Here is a 23,893-nt window from a genome sequence, read left to right on the forward strand (position 1 = left end):
GGAAATATTTATATAATTTAAATGAACAAGGGAAGGCAGTTACCATATCCATTATGTTATCTACCTATTTTCATGATAAGAATCCTTAAAAGTCTAAATTCTTATTTATTTTTCTATAGTAGAACACGTTGTTATTAACTATTTTCACCATGTTGCACAACAGACCTCTTGAATGTATTCCTACTATGCAAATGAAATGTGATTGGCCAAGATGACTTCAAATTCCCTTCATGTATCTGTATATTTAAATGGTTTTCCTATAGACAGCACGAAGTTGGGTCTTGGTTTTATTTTTCCCATGTCAATCTCTATCTTTAGTGTATTTAGATAATGCACATTTAAAGTGATTATTGATGTAAGTGGGTTAGTATGTAATGTGGTTGCAATCATTTTCTCTGTTATGCTTTTTTTTAAGTCTTATTTATTGATTTTTGTTTATTTGAAAGGCAGAGAGACAGAGAGAGGGAGATCTTCCATTGGCTGTTTCACCCCCTCTGGAAAAAAAAAAAAAACCTATAACAGTTGCAACTCAGCCACATTGAACACAGGAGCCAGGAAGTCCATCCTGGTCTTGCACATGTGTGGCAGGGACCCAATAACTTGAGCCATCCCCTATTGTCTCCCAGGGGGTGCATTCACAGGAAATTGAATCACAAGTGGGGTTGCTGAACTCAAAGGTGGCACTCTTATATGGGACATGGTTATCAAAATTGGAGTGTCAATTTGTTAAGTCAACAACAGGAGTCACTGTGCACATACTCCCCATGTAGGATCTCTGTCCTTAATGTGTTGTACAATGTGAATTAATGCTATAACTAGTACTCAAACAATACTTTACACTTTGTCTTTCTGTGTGGGTGCAAACTGTTGAAATCTTTACTTAATATATACTAAATTGATCTTCTGTATATAAAGATAATTGAAGATGAATCTTGATATGAATGGAATGGAGAGGGAGTGGGAGATGGGAAGGTTGCAGGTGGCAGGGAAGTTATGGGGGGGAGGCCACTGTAATCCATCAGCTATACTTTGGAAATTTATATTTATTAAATAAAAGTAAAAAAAAAATGGTGTGTTTAGCTGTTGCACCAAATGCCCATGCCGATTCTTGTTTTTAAACATTTTTTTGTAATCTTATTTTATATTTAAAATTTTTTTATTAATTTAATTCATTAAAGACAGAGATACAGAGTGATCTACCATGTGCTGGTTCACTCCTTAAGTTTCCAACACTGTGGCATAACAGGTAGAGCTGCCAACTGTCGGTTTATTAATAGTCCCATATAATATATATATATATATATATATATAATATCATATTTCTATGATCAATTATGTCTTTTTTTAAAGATTTTATTTATTTGTTTGGGAAGCAGTTACAGAGAGGAAAAGAGAGAGATAAAAGATCTGCATCCACTGCTTCAGTCCCTAAATGGCTCCAAGGGCTGGAAGGTGGTCTGATCCAAAGCCAGGAGCCAGGAGCTTCCTCCAGGTCTCCCACATCAGTGCAGTAACCCAGGGCTTGAGCCATCTTCCACTGCTTTCCTAGGCCATAAACAGAGAGCTGGTTGGAAGTGGAGCAGCCAGGTGACAAACCAGTGTTGATATGAGATGCTGGTGCTGCAGGTGGAGTCTTAGCCCACTGTCCCACAGTGCTGATCCCCAGCCATGGCTTTTAATTTCTGTGTTTGTCTGATAATTGTGGTGGCCTTCTAATTGGCTGTAGGAAATATAAGCAGAGAAAAGAGTGCATTGCTTTGCTAGGGTGGCCATAACATAATACTGTCGAATATGTGGCTTGAATCACAGCAATGTATTTCTCATAGTTCTAGAGATTAAATATTTGAGAGCAAGATGATAATGGGTTTGGTTGCTCCTGAGACCTCCCTTTGGTTACCACATAGCCACCATGATACTGTACCCTTACATGGTATTTCCTCTGTCTATGTGCATCCCTCCTTATAAGAACATTGATCAGTTTGAATCAGGACTTCAGATTTATGATATCATTTGATGTCAATTATCTGCTTAAAGTCTTATCTCCAAATAGGGTCACATTGGTTGTCAGCGTTTCATGATATAAATTTTAGAGAGATACAAATAAGCCTGTAGTACTTAGAAGGACCCAGGAATTTGCCCTGTAGGAAGCTGTCTCCAAGGAAGACTTCATTTTTGAAATGTGTGTTAATGTTTCTCACAGTATCATTTTCTTTTTTTTTTTTTTTTTTTTGACAGGCAGAGTGGATAGTGAGAGAGAGAGAGATAAAGGTCTTCCTTTACCGTTGCTTTAAACTCCAATGGCTGCTGCGGCCAGTGCGCTGTGGCCAGCGCACCGAGCTGATCTGAAGCTGGGAGCCAAGTGCCTCTCCTGGTCTCCCATGCAGGTGTAGGGCCCAAGCACTTGAGCCATCCTCCACTGCACTCCCGGGCCACAGCAGAGAGCTGGCCTGGAAGAGGGGCAACTGGGACAGAATCTGGTGCCCCAAACGGGACTAGAACCCGGTGTGCCGGTGCCGCAAGGTGGAGGATTAGCCTATTGAACCACGGCACCAGCCTCACGGTATCATTTTCAATACCGTATGTAAATATTGCTGCATGCATGAACATGCATGTGCACAAACCCCTGTATACATTAGATACATTATTGTGAAGATGTTTAATGCTTGCATGGAGGTAAAGTTAATATAGTAATCCATATGATGACATACTGGGGCCAGCAGTGTGGAATAGAAGGTTGAGCCTCTGCCTGCAGTGCCAGCACCCCATATATGTGCGGGTTCAAGTCCTGGCTGCTCAACTGCTCATCCAACTGCCTGCTGATGCACCTGGGAAAGCAGCAGAAGATGGCCCAAGTGCTTGGACCCTGCACCCACATGGGAGACCTAGAAGAAGCCTCTGGATCCTAGCTTCAGCCTAGTGTAGCCCCAGCTGTTGCTGCCATTTGGGGAGTGAACTAATGGATGGATGTTCCATCTCTATCTCTCCCTCCCTCTCCCTCACCCTTTCTCCCTCCCCTTCCTTCCCTTCCTCCTCTTCTCTCTGTATCTCCGCCTTTCAAATAAACAAATCTTATTTAAAAATGACACAGTAACAAACATTAAAACATTATGAAAAGTAGAAAAATGATAAAACTGAATAAGTGTGTTATCCAATATCTAATTCCTAAAACATAAACAGCAAACAAAGGAGTGTTTTCTTAACATGGTTAAATTTTTTAAATTATAATTACTCAAAACTTAAACTTTTCATTATAGGGACACAATGGCAAGCTACTTTACCAAAAGCATAAATCCAATACCACTATTGTAATTTTTCATTATTGTTTCCTATTTTTTCAATATTATCTACTTAATTGTGAATTATGGTGGACTTTTCTGCTCTTTGAATACCACTTATAGTATTTAAGAAATTTACAAATTTATCATCGTGTGTGTTTTTTCAACCCAGGCACTGATATTGCCAGTTTAGTGAACACTGGGGTGGCCACTGCAGGATTTAAAATGAAATTTATATTATAATGACATAGGTCTCCCTAAAATCTTCAAAGCCTCCAAAGCACATAAATTATCACATCAGTAATTTATTAGAGATATTTGATTTAGTTTTATTTTTATGGTTAATGTGTCATTACTGTTTGGCAGTTAGAAATATAATTGATAAAGCAGGACTAAGAACCAAAGGGATCACATAAACAAGAATAGTGTCTGCAAACACTAGCTGATAGAATCAAAAAGGGAGAGAACGATCCAACATGGGAAGTGAGATACACAGCAGACCCATAGAATGGCAAATGTCCTACAGCACTCTGGCCTCAGAATCAGCCCTTAAGGCATGCGGATCCTGCTGAAATGCCCAGGAGAGTATTTCAGGCATGGAAAGCCAAGACACTCTGGGGGAGAAAAAAAAAAAAAACTAAATGAAAGATCTCTGTGAGTGAGATCCCAGTGGAAAGAATGGGTCATCAAAGAAGGAGGTACCTTTCTCTGAAGGGAGGAGAGAACTTCCACTTTGACCATGGCCTTGTCTACATATGATCAGAGTCAGTGAACTCAGGGGGCTTCCATAGCCTTGGCAGCTCATGACAAGAGCCTAGGGTGATTACTGAGGCCATAAACAAGAGTGTCAATTTGTTAAGTCAACAACAGGAGTCACTGTGTACTTACTCCTCATGTAGGATCTTTGTCCTTAATGTGCTGTACATTGAGATTTAATGCTATAACTAGTACTCAAACAGTATTTTTCACTTTATGTTTCTGTGTGGGAGCAAACTGTTGAAATCTTTACTTAATGTATGCTAAACTGATCTTCTGTATATAAAGAGAATCGAAAATGAATCTTGATGTGAATGGGAGAGGGAGTGGATAAGGGGAGTGTTGTGGGTTGGAGGGACGTTATGGGGGGGAAGCCATTGTAATCAATATTCTGTACTTTGGAAATTTATATTCATTAAATAAATGTTAAAAAAAAGTAAGCATTAAGATTGTATGTTTCCTAGAAAGAATTTTGGCATGACAGTGTGAGTATATGTCTGCCTTCATTTTAGTAGGATTTATAAAAAATGTTTTAAAAAGATATATTACTTATTCATTTGAAAGGCAGAGTGACAAAGGGTGGGAGAGTTTACTCCATCAATGGCCCAAGGATCCAGACATAGCAAGGCCAAAGCCAGTAGCCCCAAATTCCTTTTGGTTTCCCATATGTGACAGGGGCTAAAGCATTTGGACAATCATTTGTTGTCATTCCAGGTGCATTATCAGGAAACCAGATCAGACTCATAGTAGCTAGGACTGGAACTGGTTTTCTAATGCAGATGCCAAGTAGTTCAAATGGTGGCTTTACCACAATGCCAGCCCTGACAAATTTTGTTTAAAAAAAAGGAAAATTCTTGTACCTTCCCTAGAAATGGTTCCAAAGACACTTGCAAGTAAAGAAATATTTACTTAAGACAGATTTGTTAAGAGCAGAGAGACTCAGTGCTTATGGATCCAGACCTGTTTCCTACCTTCCCTATCACAACTCAGTGCAATGGAAACTCCACTCCTAAGTGCAACTGAGAACACATGGCACTCTCTCCTGCTAGCTGCCAGCTTGGGATGACATCCTCATTTTTTTTTTCCTGTCCTCAGTTGCCTACTGCCAGAACTATGTACTGGGTGAGTGTAGCTGAGAGGAAGGGGTCAGACCACACTTGAATAATGGAGACTCTGTATTGGGCATTAGGATGCTTGGATCTCATCCCCACAACATGCAATGTCCACTGTAGGCACATCCATAGAAACAGTACATTTGCAGTGACTTTGGGTTGAAAGTATTAGGGATATTAAAGAGACAGCCTTCTTTTTATTTATTTTTTATTTTATAAGCAAGGACAAATAACAATGAAAGAAAGTTTCCACCTGCTGGGTCATTCTCCATTCAAAACAAATAAGACTGAGCTAAGTTAAAATTGGAAGCTGGTAAGATAGGCATGATAACACTGAGAATTAAGTATTAATTCGGATGCTCACTTCCCTTTTCAGAGGGTCAGTTCAGATCCCAGCCACTTTGCTCCTAATCCAGCTTCTGACTATTAGACCTGGGAAGGCAACACATGTTGGCCCACACCAGTATGGGAGATGAGACCTGCATGGAATTCCTCTGCCCTAATTTTGCCTTGGCCCAACTTTGGCTGTTGTAGGTATTTGGAGAGATGGGGGCATAAACCACCAGATGGAAAAATCTCTGTCACTCTCTCTGAATTTCAAATAAATTATTTTTTAAACAGTTATAAATTGGGAGCTAGGCACTCAATTTTGGTCAACAATGTAGCTAGGTGTCCCAACTACTTGAGCCTGTACCTTCTGGGTGATACAGACCTAGGGTGAGCATTAGCAAGAAGCTGAAGCTGAATCAGGATGGAGCTGGGACTCAAACCCAGGCTGTCTGGGATGTGCTGACCCAAGCAGTTTATTAACCACTAAACTCAACCTCAACACTTTAAGGAAATAAAAAAAATTATAAAATTGTCAATGGTGCTGGTTACAACTGAATGAAAACAGTGAATTGTATAGGTACTATTAACAGATGAATCTCATGGGAATTTGCATTTATATCCAATTATGCTATTTAAGAAAATTATATAACTTAGAATATATTGTATTATTTCAAACTTTTCATGTAATGTATATTTTAGTGTCTCAAACTCCAATGCACATAAAATGTCGACTTTCCTCTGTAGGTTACATTGCATATTTACATATAAATATGAATATAAATGTAAGACCAAGGGATGACAGCATATTAACTAGATAAGGAACAGTGATTGATTCAGGACCAAGGGATATTGGTTAGAAGATGACATTAATCTTTTCTGTATATCTTTTCTGAGAATAAAATTAAGAAATGAATTAACATGAAACAAACCATGGTCAGACATCAGAGGCATGTGACTATATAATTTACCAGAGATGAATCTGAGAAGACTAACATTTGGGACTGACATTGTGGTGCAGTAGGTTAGGACACTGCTTGCAATGCTGGCATCCTATATTGGCATGCCATTTGGAGTCCTGGCTACTCTGCTTCTGATCCACATTCCTGTGAGTGTGTTTGGGAAAGCAGTGGAACATGGCCCAAGAACTTGGATCCCTACCAGCCATATAGGAGACCCAGATAGAATGGCCTGGTCCTGACTCCTGGCCCCATCCTGGCTATTTCAGACACTTGGGGAGTGAGCCACAAGAACGAAGATCCATCTATCTCTTTGTCAGTCTCTCCTGCCTCTCTCCTTATTTCCCTTTCTAATAAATCTTTAAAAAAGAAAAAGATTAACCTCATTTCATAATCCTTGTGATGGAATCTTAATTACCCAATCTCCTTTCTATTCATCTCTCCCTTTATACTACAGGGACTATTTATTCCCATTCATCCAGTACAAATTACTTACTAGAATTGCTGTCATGACTTGGTGCTCAAAAACATGAACTGCAATCATCATATGATATCTATACTTAAGAAACAGATAAAGAAGTTGCTTAAAGTTAGCCATCTATTTGTGAGTATGTTCTTCCCACTTTTATTCATATCAGGACTCCTCATTGAATCCAAATATCTGACCCCAGTAGGAACAGCTCCCATTGAAAGAGGTGTGTGATGACCAAGGGAACAATTCCTGGGAATGGGTATGAGAAACCAGTATGTTGTGTTGCTAAACTAGTTCTTTGATCCCTGAAAGTTCATTTTTTTTTATTTCAAGGAATGTGTCATAGAGACCCATTTTTTTAAGCATGTAATTTCTTCTGTGTCCTGAGATGAGAGTTCCTAGGCTATAAATTCAATTTTGCACAATAGTCACTAAAGGGCAATGGCAGGATCAGAGAAGGCTTGGGAATTTCAACAGGGCAAACCATAGGTGAGGCACAAAGAAAGCCAGGGATAGGCTGTGGGTCAAGAGTCAATACCCTGTCCTACTCCATTCAAGCCCATCTCAATTCTAGCCATCTTCATATGAGAGCTCCATGAAACCTTCTGTTGGCCTCTTTGCCTAGTTTGTAACATAAACCAACGAGTAGAGGGAAAAGTTCAGATCCATTTCTTAGAACAGTAAGTGATTTATTAGATATTTAGATGGACAGATGGATTTCAGAAGCTCTTAGTTATGTAACTAATGGAGATTGAAACCTTTGTATTTGTGGACACTTTTTGTTTCAAAATATGCACTAGAATAGTTTTCTCAACTCTGGAATATGACCCAAGGATGGAACACTAATTATTTTAGTAGAAAAGACTAAGTATCTTTATATGACCATACTTCCCCTCCCCATACTGTCTATGGATTGTGTGAATCAAATATGTTTATAATGCAAGTTTTTCTCTTTTAATATCAGTTACCCATTTTTTGACAATCATAAATGTTGCAGAGATTTAGTGTTGGTCCATTTCCAATTATTATTTTTTTTAGATTTTTGTTTTTTTTTTTTTGATAGGCAGAGTAGACAGTGAGAGAGACAGAGAGAAAGGTCTTCCTTTTCCCATTGGTTCACCCCACAATGGCCGCTACAGCTGGTGTGCTACAGCTGGTGCACCACACTGATCTGAAGCCAGGATCCAAGTGCTTCTCCTGGTCTCCCATGTGGGTGCAGGGCCCAAGCACTTGGGCCATCCTCCATTTTCCTCCTGGGCCACAGCAGAGAGCTGTACTGGAAGAGGAGCAACTGGGACAGAATACAGCACCCCAACTGGGACTAGAGCCCGGTGTGCTGGCACCACAGGTGGAGGATTAGCCTATTGAGCCACAGCGCCCGCCCATTTCCAATTATTTAAAATGTAAGCAAATCAGACTACTGCTGATAATCACTTTGTAAAATATAAATAAAATGCAATACAGTGCCCAACTGGAGTATAAAATATTTCAATATATTCTTTTTTAAAAAAGATTTAGTTATTCATTTGAAAGTCAGAGGAGAGGCAAAGACAGACAGAGAGAGGTCTTCCATCCTATGGTTCACTCCCCCATTGGCCGCAATAGCTGGAGCTGTGCTGATCCGCCTTCTTCTGGGTCTCCCAGGCCCAGGGGCTCAAGCACTTGGATCACCCTCCACTGCTTTCCCAAGGCACAGCAAAGAGCTGGACTGGAAATGGAGCAGCCAGGTTTCAAACTAGCACTCATATGGGATGCCGGCACTTCAGGCCAGGATGTTAAACCACTGTGTCACAGCACCAGCCCCTCAATACATTCTTATGATATCCAGGCATTTTGTGTGGCAGCAGCCTAGCTGACAGAGTTGGCATGACTCATGCTCACGAACAGGTCTATGTGAAGGTCTCTTGATTGTATATGGCATGCAATTAAATTCTTCCTTACCAAGAGTATATCAGCATTTGATATATAACAAATCAACAAAAATTTATGTTATAATTTTCTTTGTAATTATTTTTTAAAAGGCTGAGCATCAGAGAAGGGGTGGAGGAGGGAGGGACAAAGGATGAGGGAGAAAGAGAGACTGTTCCATCTACTGCTTGATTCACTCTCTAATTATCCTAACAGCCAGGGCTATGCCAGGCTGCAGCCAGAAGGAAATAATCTTACCTGCATCTCTTTTGAGGGTAACAGGAACCCAAGTACTTATCCATCATCCACTACCTCCCAGGTACAACAACAGGGTGTTTTATTTTAAGTATGGAATAACCAGGATGAAAACCACAAATTTGCTTATGGGATGTGTGTCCCAAGCAATATTCTAACCTGCATCACCATATACAGCCCTCTCAAGTTTGGTGGTTTGCTCTGGCTCTTGCCCAAACCCTGTGTCTCCAATAGGCAAGTCCCAGACTTCTTCATAATATAAATGTTTAGTAAGGTAAACTCCAACAAGCAAGTACTTTTCAAAGTGTGTAGGTGTCATATTTACTGATGTCCAGATGTGTAAAGCAAGAAAAATGGTAATGCCAAGGATCATTGTGATGAAGATTATTTGAAGACTTGTGTGTTGGGAGGTGTGTTATTTGGGATAATTACTAGGAAAGTATAGTACAATAAGTATGTATTATATCCATTTTTACTGTACAGTTGTGGGTAAAAATACACAGGTTGCTAAATGACTAAATTCTATAGGATTTTCAGTATATGGACGGACTCCTGTTCAGTACATCTGTAGTAATACCAAAGTAGTTAATACCACTCAAGTATTTTTTTCTGTAGTATGGTTTTAGTGACAAAATGATGTTTATTTCTATGATATACTGAAATTTGTTTAAACAGTCATCCTGAAAATAATAAATTGTTTCTCAGTCATAACATTAGCTTTTTTATTTAAAGATATATTTTATTTATTAAAAAGACAGAGTTACAGAGAGAGGTAGAGACAGAGAGAGAGGTCTTCTATCTGCTGGTTCACTCTCCAGAGAGCTGCACTAATCCAAAGCCAGGAGCTAGGAGCTTCTTCTGGGTCTTCCATGTGGGTGCAGAGGCCCAAGGACTTGGGCCATCTTCTACTGCTATCGCAAGCCATAGCAGACAGCAGGATCAGAAGAGGAGCAGCTGGTACTAGAATCATTGCCCATATGGGAAGCCGGTGCTTCAGGCCAGGGCATTAACCCACTGTGCTACAGTACCGGCCCTATCACTTGATTTTTAAAAATAAGTAGCAACAAAATGATTCCATGAACCTAAGGATAACTAGATTTAATCACTGCCAGTTAGTAAAATTTTGGGTGCTCTTTCAGGATCTTCCCTTCCCCTTATCAAGTGTAAATTGCTAAATCACCACAGAGATTGTTTCTGTTTCTCCAGCTAATATATCTATAATTCTGCATTCATTTCTATCATGATCTTCCCTACATTGTAGAGTCTAAGTGCAAGCGAGACCAGTTCTCTCACAACTCCCTGTATTCACTTGCTTTTCCAGGTGTAATTGTAGATACCACTACATGTTTCAGGGGCCAAAGAAAATGAATACAACACCAGTAAGTTGTTTACTTATTTCTCAACTTGTTTTATATTGTATTATAGGAGCTTTATGAGCATTTTTAAATTAAAATGGAAACATAAAAGTGATAAACAAGGTAGTATTGTCATAGTTATAAGGTATTAGAGCCATCAGAGCTGATTGTAAATTTGTCTACAGTCTTTCTGATGCCTCAAAGACATATCTGTTACATAGTTCAAATCAGAAATTAGAATTTGCTAAATTCTAGTGGAAAATGACGTCTGGAATAGTATTTATTGGTCATATGATGCTAAAGTGGAAGTGGTTTAGTTCCAATTTAGAAATAAACATACAACATTCTGCACTGGTAAGAGTTGCTAACTGGTAATAAATCAGTTAATAAAGTATTTTAGGAATTGTGAAAATACCCTTGGGAGACTGTACCAGATTTATGGATTGGACTGGGGTTGTGTGGAGAGCAGAATCTCTTCAGGTTCTTAAACAGCTCTACATACATTTCTTCCTGCCAGACTATGCATGCTGGTTGTGCTGCAAACTTCCCAAAGCTCTGTCTTCCAGCAAATCATTCCATTCTTCATTCATACTTTAAGCTACTCAAAGTACCCTCAATTCAATTAGTCAAACATTTATCAATGTCATTAAGTATATTGTCTGGCTTTTTCCTTGCTTGAATCTTTTACATTTAAAATATATTTACATATTTGAGAATTAGAAAGAGAGACAGGTAGATTAGGAGAAATCAAAGAGCCTCTTATCCACTAACTTACTCTCCTAAATATCCATAGTAACCAAGAATGAATCCAAGAGCCAGGAATGTACTCCTTTTCCCTGACATGAGTGGTAGAAGCCTAATTACTTGGATTATCACCACTGCCTCCCAGCACATGCGGTAGCATAAAATTGGACTCAAAAGCAAGAGCTGGGAATAAAAACAAGCACTGTTAACTAGAATTAGAATATCTTTTTAAAATTTTATTTATTTATATAAGTAGAACAGATTTCATGTATTTCCTATATATGGTTTTAAGAGCATGACGATACTTTTCACTCTCTCTCCCTTCCCTTCCTCCTTTTCCCTTTCTTATTTTTCTTTTAATTTGTGTGATAGCACATTTTCAAGTTACTTTATAATCACAACCTCAGCCCTCCACTAAATAAAGAATTCAACAAGTAGATAGTAGAAACGTCACTGTTCCTGAGGAATATAGAAAAGGGATACAGATGATAATCAGATCTCAAGATGTCAGTTTCACTCATACATTTTTTTCTGCTGTATAGGCTACCAAAAATCAGAGAAAATATTTTTGTCTTTTTAGGGTTGACCTGTTTCAGTAGGCATAATTGTCTTCAATTGCATCCATTTTGTTGCAGAAGAAGGATTTCATTCTTTTTTATGGCTGAGTAGTATTCCATTTTATATATGTGTGTGTGTACACACATACACACACACACACATACCACATTTGCTTTATCTAGTCATCAGTTTATGGACATCTGGGTTGATTCCCTATCTTAGCTATTATGAATTGAGCTGCTATATAAAGTTGGGGGCACAGGTAATTCTTTCATATGCTGATTTTATTTCCTTTGGGTAAATTCCCAGGAGTGGGATGACTATGTCATATGTTATATCCATTTTTGGATTTCTGAAGAATCTCCAAAATGTCTTCCATAATGATTGTGTTAGTTCACATTCCCACCTAAGTGTATTAGGGCACATTTTGTCTACATTCTTGCTAATATTTATTTGGAGGGGCACTTACTGGGGTGAAGTGAAACCTCATTATGGTTTTTATTTTCATTTCTCTTGTGCAAATCTTGTTGCCTTGGCTTTGGTTCTAGGTGAACCCAGGATTGTAGTGTCTGAGTGAGTCCTTTTATTTTAGTGGCTGTCAGCTGTGTCTGTTAGTAACACAATGGTCTAGTCAGCTGCAGTTCCTAGGGATGGAAATGTGCCTTTGAGATGAATAAGTGTTTCTTTGGGTGTGCATCTTTGGTCCACAGATTCTGTGTTAGTCTCCCTGATGATTGTGATAGCCAAGGGCTTGTTCTTGGTGCTGAGGAAGATGAGGATGGCTGGTCCTTGACTTACTGGCAAGCCTGAGTGATACTGGGATTTGTGGCACTGATTTCTGTGGCTTTAGGACTGTGCGATATGGATTGTCCCTTCCTCAGTTCTTGGTAAGAGAGTCCAACTGGTACTTTGTTGTGTAATAACAACAACCCTAGTCCTAGGACTAGGTGTACAGGTTTTACTCTGCAGAGTATGGGTCCAGAGAGGAGGAATGCAAGCAGGTTCTTCCCTATGTCCACTGGGTAGATTTCAGTGGCACTCAGAAATTTACAATAAATTGTTACAGTCCTGGTCTTTCAGGTATAGTGGATCATTACCCAGATCTCCTGGGGTGGGAACAAACATTTTTATGGCCTGCTTCTGGTGGTAGCCCCCAGAAGCTAAGGTGATTTTCTCTGGCTCAGGTAGAGTATGTGAGTGTAGCTCTGCCCCCAAACTCCCACAGATGCAGGATGCAGGGATCTGTCTTTTGCCTTACACATTGCCCTGACTCTACAGTGCTGGTAGGAGCAGAGCAGAGGCTCACTGTGTATCTTCTCTGCTCAGTGTCATGCTCTGCAGGAATCAGGGAGGGGAAGGAAGCAAGGAGGCTTCCTTGCTCCAAGCTCATCAGTTGCTCAGACCCCATCAGCTCTCAGGTTGAGGTAGGAAGTCAGTGGGTGACTGACTTTTTTTTTTTTTTTACTTCTTTGTCTAACATTTCGGTCAGTCACTTCTCTGGAAAATAGTATTTCCTTTGTTCTGTTCATATCTCAGAGCAGCTTAAGTCATTATGGCTATACCCGATTCAGCCATCTTGGATCTCACCATGATATATTTTTGATTCGTAGCTCATCATTTATTCTGTTGTTGTGAATGTTGGACAGTGATTTATAAATATTATTTTGGTCAATACTGTCATTCATGTTTATGGTTGATGTTTTATTAGTTTCATCAATTACTATAAAATGTAAATCAATTTTCTAACATTACTTTTGAGGATTTTTCTTAAGTTTCTTTTTTAGTTTTGTGGACTTTGTTTCATATCATTTGAGGTTTTGTTTTTAGGCACATTAGCATTTATAATGATATGATCAGCCTGATGTATTATCTGTTTATTATGATGAAAAGTCCCTGAGTATTTCTTTAGCCATATAAGACCCAAAAAATCATTTGGTTTGACCCTGCCAAGACAACCACAGGTGGTATTATTAATTCAAGGAGCTAATAACAAGCTAATTTTAAGTTGATAATTTTGTATGGACAGCACATAATGTTGTAATATCCAAATGGCCTTTGGCAGTAAAAAATGCTCCTATGTTCCTAACTCCTACTAATCCAAGTATTCATTTTGTATCATTTTATTTGAAAATGGACTGCTTCTTTTATATTATATTCTCATTTTCCTGTTCAGAAAATGTCTTTTGTATACTTCATGGATTAATGCTTTATTTATTTTTATTTACTTGATAAAAAATTAAGAGCTCTATCTGCTGTTTCACTCCCTCAAATACCTGCAATGGCTGGAACAGGGTCGAGGCTAAAGCCAGGAGGCTGGAACTCAATCCAGATCACTCATGTGGATATCTGTGACCCAGCTACTAGAGCCATCATCTGGCACTTACCTGGTGTGCATTATTATGAAGTTAAATCACAAGCAAGGTTAGGAACTTTGATATGAAATGTGAGCATCCAAAGAAGCAGCTTAACCCAATGAGCGAAAATACCTGCCCTTGTTCATCTCATATTTTACAGCAACTAACACTACATATAGGATCAAAGACGGAAGGATATTTTTTTCAGTGTAGTCAAGATTTCTTTCACTAATTTCTGAGGAGAAGTCAGCTATCATTCATACATAGCTGACCCAGTAGGCTGTTGTTTCTTTCACAACATTCAAGGTCTGTTCTTTGTATTTGGAATCCTTCATTTTATTTGCCTTTAGTAGCTTTCTATCTGTTGATTAAGGGGTCACTGAACATTTCAAATCTATAAATTGATGTTTTTTTAATAAAATTTGAGAAGCTTTTCACCATTTCAAAATACATATTTTGTTTTTCATTTATTCTCTTCCTACTGAAATTTATTGCAGTTATGAGGGACTTCACAAAGATTCTGGAAAGTTGAAAGAAAAAAGAAGTTTATTTTAGTGCAAAAATGTTAGTAACCCATGCATAAAACTGGTCTATAAGTTCATTGAAAATGCATAAATGCATACTATAAAACATGATTCATAAAGGTTATGGAAAGTGTGTATTTGTAGATTAAATTTTTTTTAACCAAAGTGAACTTTTCTTTTTAGTTCTGCATTTTAAATGTTAGATTACTTTCTATATTGTTCCTGGACTTCTGAAGCTTTGCATATTTATGTAGTATCTTTCATTAATTAAAAAAGGCTTTTAGGGGGTGACACTGTGGCATGGTGGGCTAAGCCTCTGGCTGTGGTGCTGGCATCCCATATTGGTACCAGTTTGTATCCCAGATGCTCCTTTTCCAATCCAGCTTATGGCCTGGGAAGGCAGCAGAAGGTGGCCCAAGTGCTTGGTTCTCTGTACCCACGTGTGAGACCCAGAGGAATCTCCTGGATTCTGATTGGCTTAGCTCTGGCTGAGCCATCTGGAAAGTGAACCAGTGGATGGAGGAACTTTCTGTCTTTCATTCTGTCTGTAACTCTGCCTCTCAAATTAATACATACAGTCTTTAAATAAAAAAAGTCTTTTGATCTATGTCCATCTTAGTCTCTTTGTGATAAGACTGTCAAACAGGTTATTTAGAAAGAAAACATTTTTTGCCAAAATGTATTTACTTTAAAATACTTTTTCAAAATGTATGTACTTTCTCTTTCTGTTAATAAAAGAGAGAGGGAGAGAACAAGGGAGATTCTATCACCTGTTTCACTCACAATAGGAGTTACAACAGCCAGAACTGGGCAAGGCCAATGCCAGGAGCCAGAACCTCCATCTGAGTCACTGCATGTGTGTCAGGAACCCAAGTACTTGGGCAATTATACATTGCCTTCCTACATGCTTTAGAAGGAAGCTGAATTGGAAGTTGAGTAGCCAGGACTCAAATCAGACTCTATGAGATGAGAGCTTCACCAGTGGTGACATAACATGCTGCGCCACAAGACCAGCCTCAAGAAAACAGTTATTTCTTCTAGTCTGGGAGCTAGACAGTCTAAAGTCAAGAGGCCAATATAGAAAGACCATCTTCCTGCATCACAGTGTGGCAGATAACATCACACAGTAAGAGAAAAAAGTAGAAGTCTTTTAAAATTGGTGTTAAGCTGTTCTTTATGATAACAACTTTTACTTTGTGGACTAAACTTGCATTGTGCTATTTTTTCCTTTTCCTACAAATAGGTTTTCACTGTAATACTGTTACATCTATATAATTTAAATAGCTTATCAGTCTTTATCTAACTTTATATGATATGTAAATACTGGAAGATACTTGGAGATTCTTTAGGTATCTTGTCTACTACTTTCAACACCTAACTTAAATTTCTTCCTAGTTTTTCTGTCCTTGAGTATAAGTCAGATTTTCATTTTTCCCCCAAGTATAATGATTTTGAATTTTATCTTGAGTATTGTAAGGCATATGTTGCAGAAATTGTGAATACTGTAATATTCTTCAGAATGTTTTGCTTTACATTAATTTGCTGTATTAAAATTCTGAACTCCATATTCTTTGCAGTGATCAATAAGTCCTTGCTTCTCATAGTGTCAGTTTCACTTCTACAGGTTTCCTTTTAGGTGCTCAGTTAGTTGTCACAGATTAGGGAGAACATATGCTATTTGTCCCTTTTGGGCTGGCTTATTTCATTCAGCATGATGTTTTCCAGATTCCTCCATTTTGTTGCAAATGACTGAATTTCATTTTTTTATTTCTGTGTAGTATTCTATAGAGTACATGTCCCATAATTTATTTATCCAATCATCTGTCGATGGGCATTTAGGTTGATTCCATGTCTTAGCTATTGTGAATTGAGCTGCAATAAACATTGAGGTGCACACAGCTCTTTTATTTGCCAATTTAATTTCTCTTGGGTAAATTCCAGGGCGTGGGATGGCTGGGTTGTGTGGTAGTGCTATATTCAGGTTTCTGAGGAATCTCCAAACTGACCTCTATAGGGGCTTTACCAATTTGCATTCCCACCAACAGTGAATTAGTGTGCTTATCTCCCGACATCCTCGCCAGCATCTGTTGTTAGTGGATTTATGTATGAAAGCCATTCCAGTCAGGGTGAAGTGAAATCTTATTGTGCTTTTGATTTGCATTTCCCTGATGGCTAGTGATCCTGAAAATTTTTTCATGTGTCTGTTGGCCATTTCAATTTCCTCTTTTGAAAAATGTCTATTGAGGTCCTTGGCCCATCTCTTAAGTAGGTTGTTTGTTTTGTTGTGATGGAATTTCTTTATCTCTTTGTAGACTCTGGATATTAATCCTTTATCAGTTGCATAATTTGCAAATATTTCCTCCCACTCTGCCAGTTGCCTGTTCACTTTCCTGACTCTTTATTGTGAAGTACAGAAACTTCTCAATTTGATGTATTCCCAGTTGTTAATTTTTGCGTAGGCTTCCTGTGCCTCTGGGTTCTTTCCCAAGAACTCTGCCAGTGCCAGTATCTTGCAGGGTTTCTCTGATGTTCTCTAGTAATTGGATCATGTTGGGTCATACATTTAGGTCTTTAATCCATGTTGAGTGGATTTTTTGTAAGGTGTAAGGTAGGGGTTTTGCTTCCTAATACTGCATGTGGAGATCCAGTTTTTCCCAGTACCATTTGTTGAATAGACTGCTCTTGCTCTGGCAATTGGTTTTAGCTTCTTGATCAAATATAAGTTTGTTATAGCTGTTTGGATTGATTTCTGGTGTTTCTATGCTATTCTATTGGTCTATCCATCTGTTTCTGTAACAGTACCAGGTGTTTTGATTATGACTGCCCTGTAATATGTCTTGAAATCTGGTTTTGTGATATGTCTGGCTCTGTTTTTGTTTTCTAGGATTGCTTTAGCTATTCAAATTCTCTTGTGCCTCCATATGAATTTCAGCATCATTTTTTCAAGATGTGAGAAGGACATCTTTGGTATTTTGATTGGTATCACATTGAATCTGTAAATTGCTTTTGGGAGAATGGAAATTTTGATTATATTGATTCTTCCAATCCATGAACATGATTTTTCCATTTTTGATATCTTCTTCAATTTCTTAAAATTCTGTAATTCTCATCATACAGATCTTTGAATCCCTTGGTTAAGTTTATTCCAATGTGTTTTTTGTAGTTATCATGAATGGGATTGATATTAGAAATCCTTTCTCAGCCATGGCATTGTCTGTATATATAAGGGTGGTTGATTTTTGCGTATTGGTTTTGTAACCTGCTACTTTACCAAACTCTTCTATGATTCCAATAGTCTCTTGGTAGAGTTGCAGATCATATCATCTGCAAAGAGGGATAGTTTGACTCTTCCTTCCCAATTTAAATCCCTTTGATTTCTTTTTATTGCCTAATAGCTCTGGCTAAAACTTCCAGTATTATATTGAATAGCAGTGGTGAGAGTGGACATCCCTGTCTAGTACCAGATCTCAGAGGGAATGGTTTCAACTTTTCCCCATTCAGTATGATGCTGGCCATGGGTTTGTCATGAATCATCTTGATTGTAATGAAGGATCTTCCTTCTATACCTAATTTGCTCAGAGTTTTCATTGTGAAAGGGTGTTATATTTTATTGAATGCTTTCTCTGCATCTTTTGAGATAATTGCATGCTTTTTCTTCTGCAGTTTGTAAATGATTTATTGATTTGCAAATGTTGAACCATCCTTTCATACCAGGGATAAATCCCACTTGGTCTGGGTAGATGATCTTTCTGATGTGTTGCTGCATTCTACTGGCTAGAATTTTATTGATGATTTTTTTCATCTATGTTCATCAGGTAAATTGATTTGTAATTCTCTTCCTCTGGTGCCTCTTTTTTATGTTTAAGGATGAAGGTGATTCTGGCTCTGTAGAAATCATTTGGGAGGATTCCCTCTCTTTCAGTTGTTTTGAATACCTTGAGAGTACTTGGAGTTAATTCTTTAAATACCTGGTAGAATTTGGCAGTGAATCCATCCAGTCCTAGGCTTTTCTTTGTTGGGAGGGCCTTTATTACTGTTTCAGTTTCTGTCTTAGATATGGATCTATTTAGGTTTTCTATGTCTTCATGGTTCAATTTAGGTAGGTTGTATGTGTCCAGGAATCTTTCTATTTCTGCTAGACTTCCCAGTTTGTTGGCATACAGCTCTTTGTAGTAATTTCTGATGACTATTTCTTTGGTGTCTGTTGTTTCTGTTGTTACATTCCCTTTCTCATCTCTGATTTTAATGGTTTGAGTCTTGGGTCTTCCCTCTCCTTTTTTTTTTTTTTTTTGGTTAGTTGGTCCAATGGTGTGTCAATTTTGTTTATTTTTCAAAAACCCAGCTCTTTGTTTTGCTGATCTTTGTAATTTTTTTGGATTAAATTTTGTTGATTTCTTCTCTGATTTTAATTGTTTCTTTTCTCCTACTAGGTTTGGGTTTGGTTTGCTGTAGAGTTTCTAGATCCCTGTTATGGATTGGTAGCTCATTTATTTGGTGCCTTTCCAATTTATTGATGTAGGCACCTATTGCTATAAACTTTCCTCTTAACACTGCTTTTGTGGTATCCCATAAGTTTTGATATGTTGTGTTGTTATCTTCATTTGCTTCCAGAAAGTTTTTGATTTCTCTTTTGATTTCTTCAGTGACCCAGTGTTCATTCAGGAGCATGTTGTTCAGTTTCCATGTGTTTACATATGCTCTAGAGATTCCTGAGTTGCTGATTTCCAGATTCATTCCATTGTGTTCTGAGAAGATGCATGGTATGATTTTGACTTTTTTGAATTTGCTGAGACTTGGGAAGTGAAACAGCTAATGGAAGATTTTTTCCCTATCTTTCTCTCCCTGTCATTCAGCCATGCAAATACATAAATACTTAAAAGGAGAGAAAAACCTCTAGAATTTGGGTAAAGGACAATATTTGTTCAGGAAATGTTAACATTTTTCTGTATAGCTTGTGATTTGTAGCCTGATTTGTTGATCAATAGGATTACAATTTTCACTAGCTTAGGATATATTTCTCTGATCCTACTCCCAGTGAGGTCTGCAGTTACGTATGTGCCATACCACTTGCCCATACCACTTGCTACCATCCCACACATCACTGAGTCTCCAGTACTTTCATCTGAGATCCCATATTAATGAGACCCATTCCAATGGAAGATATTTGTATCCTCAGCAAAATGAGAATGAAAAAATCTCCTTCCTCTGTAGTCATTTTTGGCATTGGATTTAACCTCCCATGCTACATATCTTCAGAATTTGGCAATTGACAATACACAAAAAAGGCATATCTGGTGATGTTTAAGTTACTAATTTTGTCATTCTACCTCTAAAAATTCTGCTGAGTTTTCTATTCTTGAATTTGAGCTTGCATAGTTTCCGGATATTGAGTTTCAGTTAGAATAGATTTTCCTAATCTAAGATTATTAATCACACACTGCATGCAATTCTAAAGTTGTTAAATACTCAGTGTGAACTGTGGGTTCACTTTTAATTTTATTTTGTGTATGTTTTCCACAAAATTTGCTAAAAAGTCTATAACCCCCAGCCTCTGTGCATTTCTTGCCCCCTTCCATGGACTTAGAGAGATCCATCTATTAAAGTGAACTGCTGTAACAGATGCTCTATTTTTTAGTGTCTCACAACAATAGGGTTGAAAAGTTAGGGTATAATTAGGTGACAAGTGACTCCCAGACACTGCAGGGCTTCCACATTTAAAGTGTGTTTCAGATCTCCTATTTTTCTTCATCCTGCTATAGTGACCTTTACTAGAAATGCTCATCTTTGTGATTGGAGAATATAGAAGCCATTGGACCAAGTAAAGCTCTCCTAGAAGTGACACAATTCATATCTACTGATATTTGCTGAGTGAGAATCATGTGAACTTGTGTGAGTTCTAGACTGGGAGAGGATATGTGATTTTCTCACAAGAAACAATACTGAAGTTGAGTGAGCAGTGGTCACCACACATCAGTTAATCTTATCTCACAAGTGTCTTAACTTCATTCCATACCCAGAGAGACAAACTTAAAAAATATCATCTATTCTCAACTTTGAAATCAAATCCAAGTTCTGTGAATGAAACCAGACATGTATCATGTCCAGATGTGACTTCTCTTGATTGTTAGACCTGTGTGTCATGAGCAGACAAGGTGACTGCTTTGTTTTTAATCAGTGTACATGATTTAAAAAGGAGGAGGATAATCACAACAGCCATTCCTTTTTTATAATTTCATTTTAAAAATAATTTAGGAATTCTGGAGGATAGCAGCACTGTCTCATGGCAATATGACCATACTGGGGATACATGTGGAGAGTGGCCTGTGCTGTGTACTTGAGACACAGACTTTGTTGACTCCATTCCATACCTTGGTAGCTCTTCAACCTGTTGTTTTCCAAGGAATCATTGTTTCTTCTCAGAAATAGCTTTCTTTAACCATTATCAATATTATTTACATTACATCATTTTTTTGACAGGCAGAGTGGATAGTGAGAGAGAGACAGAGAGAAAGGTCTTCCTTTTGCCATTGGTTCACCCTCCAATGGCTGCCGTGGCCGGCGCAGCTGGCACGCTGAGGCCAGCACACCATGCTGATTGATTGCAGGAGCCAGGTGCTTATCCTGGTCTCCCTTGTGGGTGCAGGGCCCAAGCACTTGGGCCATCCTCCACTGCACTCCTGGGCCACAGCAGAGAGCTGGCCTGGGGCAACTGGGACAGGATCCGGTGCCATGACCGGGACTAGGACCCAGTGTGCCGGCACCACAAGGTGGAGGATTAGCCTAGAGAGCCATGGCACTGGCTCCACATTACATCATCGACCAGGACTGAATACAGCATGCTTACTATGGGCTGGGCTGCCTTGTTGGCTTCCTTCTTGTTTATAATATAACTTCTTTATCTTCTGGCACTTTTGAAGTAAATTTGGTTGTTTCTGACAGTATAACCCTTTAGAATGTGTGTGTATGTGTGTATTTGTGTGTGTGAGTGTATTTGTTATTCCAGCCAGTTGTCAGCCTTCTGAAACATGACATTTTGTCTGGTTATGTTATTAGTGTTTTAGCATGTTTTTTAGATGTACCTTGTGATCTCCTTCCTGTGATTTTGAACAATTGAAAATTCTATTGAGAACAACTACTTCATTTACATGATTTAGCAATAGCTGTCATGGTCATAACCTTAATTTTCAAGTTAACATGGATTTCAGTATGAATGTTTTGGCTTTCCAAATTGTTTCTTCCTGTATATTTTACTTGTAAGATTAAAAAAGGCAGACTTGAAAACCTTATAATAAAAGCCCAAATGAAAATGCTTTGAGAGTTTTCCATTCCTATGCATCCTCAAGTTTCTGGTTTCTTCCTCTTCCCTTTATCTCTTTCTTGTATGATTTGGATATTTTTATGAGCTCAGCATTTTCCTGTAGGCATATGAAGTAGAGTGAACTGTACCTGATACATGTTACTGATATTCTTTTTCCTGCTTCAAACTCTATGTCCATGATGTAAATATTATTTGACCTATGGCCTGGTTACATAATTGTGGTAGTCATTAAGTACACACAAAAATTTATCAAATAATTAATGGAAAAATACATTATAAAAAACTATGCATAAATTTAAAAAAGTTTGCAATAAAATAAATGATCTGATAATACAGAAAAATTTATTTTTTAAGAAATTCCTCGTTCTCCCAATTGATGTTCAACATTTTCTCCTGTAACTCATCTAATGTTAATTCAGTCATATGCTTACATGTATTTCTACAGATTGCAGTGTGGGCTCTTTTCAAAATCATTAGGAGAAAGAGCAGTTCCATAATAACAAGCATTCCATTGTACTGATTTTTGAATTATGAAATTAATATAGAAGCAAGACATTTTCATTGTAATTTTGCATTCTGTTGCCATATAGATTCCAAAATCATCCGCATCTTATATAAGAGGCATAGAAGACACACACAGAGAAATGCACTCCTAGTCTTTTTGTGACAGAACTGGCATGATGAACCAAAAAAAAAAATGTGCTGTTGCAGATGTTGGTGTCATTTGAAGACCTGGCTGTGGACATCACTCAGGAGGAGTGACAGTACCTGGACAGTTCTCAGAGGACCCTGTACAAAGATATGATGATGGAGACCTACAATAGCCTGTTGTTTTTGGGTGAGTGCTATTCCCCTCTCATGATGAAGTGAAACAGTTACTTCCCATGTGGCAAGCAAATTAATTGTTTAAAAGATTACATGGTGGATAAGCATAGAATTTGAGGCCAAGAAACATGAGGAAAGGATTGAAATCAACAATTTTGTTTCACAGCCCCTGTGAACAAGCTGTTGTCTTTCAAAACTCTAACATAATGATATGATGACACCCAGCATTATTTCCCTTTAACAGGGTACTGCAAAAGCAAACCTGAGGTGATCTTCAAGTTGGAACAGGGGACAGAGCCATGGACAGTGACAAAACCCCTAAATTGGAGCCTGTCAGGTCAGTCAGCACACATGGGACAGGGAGACTGGGATGGAAAAGATCTCAAGGAATGTTGACTGGGTAGAGCATTTCTCATTATTTATCCCAAGTCTCAATCCTGAGAACAGCTGATATGACGCATCATCTGCTTGTTGTTTTGCTCTGGGTGAATACTTTGTCAGAACTACCAACAATGCAATCAATTTATTTTTAAAATTTTATTTATTTATTTGAGAGGTAGAGTTACAGACAGACAGAGGGAGAGATAGAAAGGTCTTGCATTCACTGGTTCACTCCTCAGATGGCTGCAATGGCCAGAGCTGAGCTGATATGAAACCAGGAGCCAGAAATTTCCTATGGGTCTCCAAGATGGAGAGCACTTGGGCCATCTTCCACCACTTTCCCAGGCCATTAGCAGAGAGCCAATTTGAAGAGGAGCACCTGGAACATGAACTAGTACCCATATGGGTTGTCGATGCTGCAGGTGGAATTTTAGCTTACTGTGCCACAGTGCTAGCCCCATTGCAATCAATTTCTGCCTGTAATGAGACTAATTTTTAGGTTAAATACATCCCCTGTATTCAAACTTGTCCTTCTTCCTACTGTCACATCCTGTTTTTCTTCAGACGTTTATTCTTTTTTTTTTTTTTTTTGACAGGCAGAGTTAGAGAGGGAAACAGAGATAAAGGTCTTCCTTCCATTGTTTCACTCCCCAAATGGCTGCTCCAGCCAGTGTGCTGTGGCTGGTGTGCTGCACTGATCTGAAGCCAGGAGCCAGGTGCTTCCTCCCAGTCTCTGATGTGGGTGCAGGGCCCAAGCACCTGGGCCATCC

The 23,893-nt window shown here is 38.4% G+C and overlaps 1 non-coding gene across 2 annotated transcripts in view; it reads left to right on the forward strand.

Annotated features, from left to right (window-relative positions):
- Nucleotides 1–10,383: 10,383 nt before the first annotated feature.
- Nucleotides 10,384–23,893, forward strand: part of LOC127486635 (uncharacterized) — a 31,274-nt gene continuing 17,764 nt past the window's right edge. For both annotated transcript variants that reach the window (XR_016228654.1, XR_011381632.2), the window contains exons 1-3: nt 10,384–10,443; nt 22,629–22,755; nt 22,987–23,079. This is a non-coding gene — a transcript (uncharacterized LOC127486635). The remainder of the gene's footprint in view (nt 10,444–22,628; nt 22,756–22,986; nt 23,080–23,893) is intronic.

Source organism: Oryctolagus cuniculus, chromosome Y, assembly GCF_051225735.1.
Source record: "Oryctolagus cuniculus isolate XC-2025 breed Fujian yellow rabbit chromosome Y, ASM5122573v1, whole genome shotgun sequence".
In the NCBI taxonomy this organism is placed as follows: Eukaryota; Metazoa; Chordata; class Mammalia; order Lagomorpha; family Leporidae; genus Oryctolagus; species Oryctolagus cuniculus.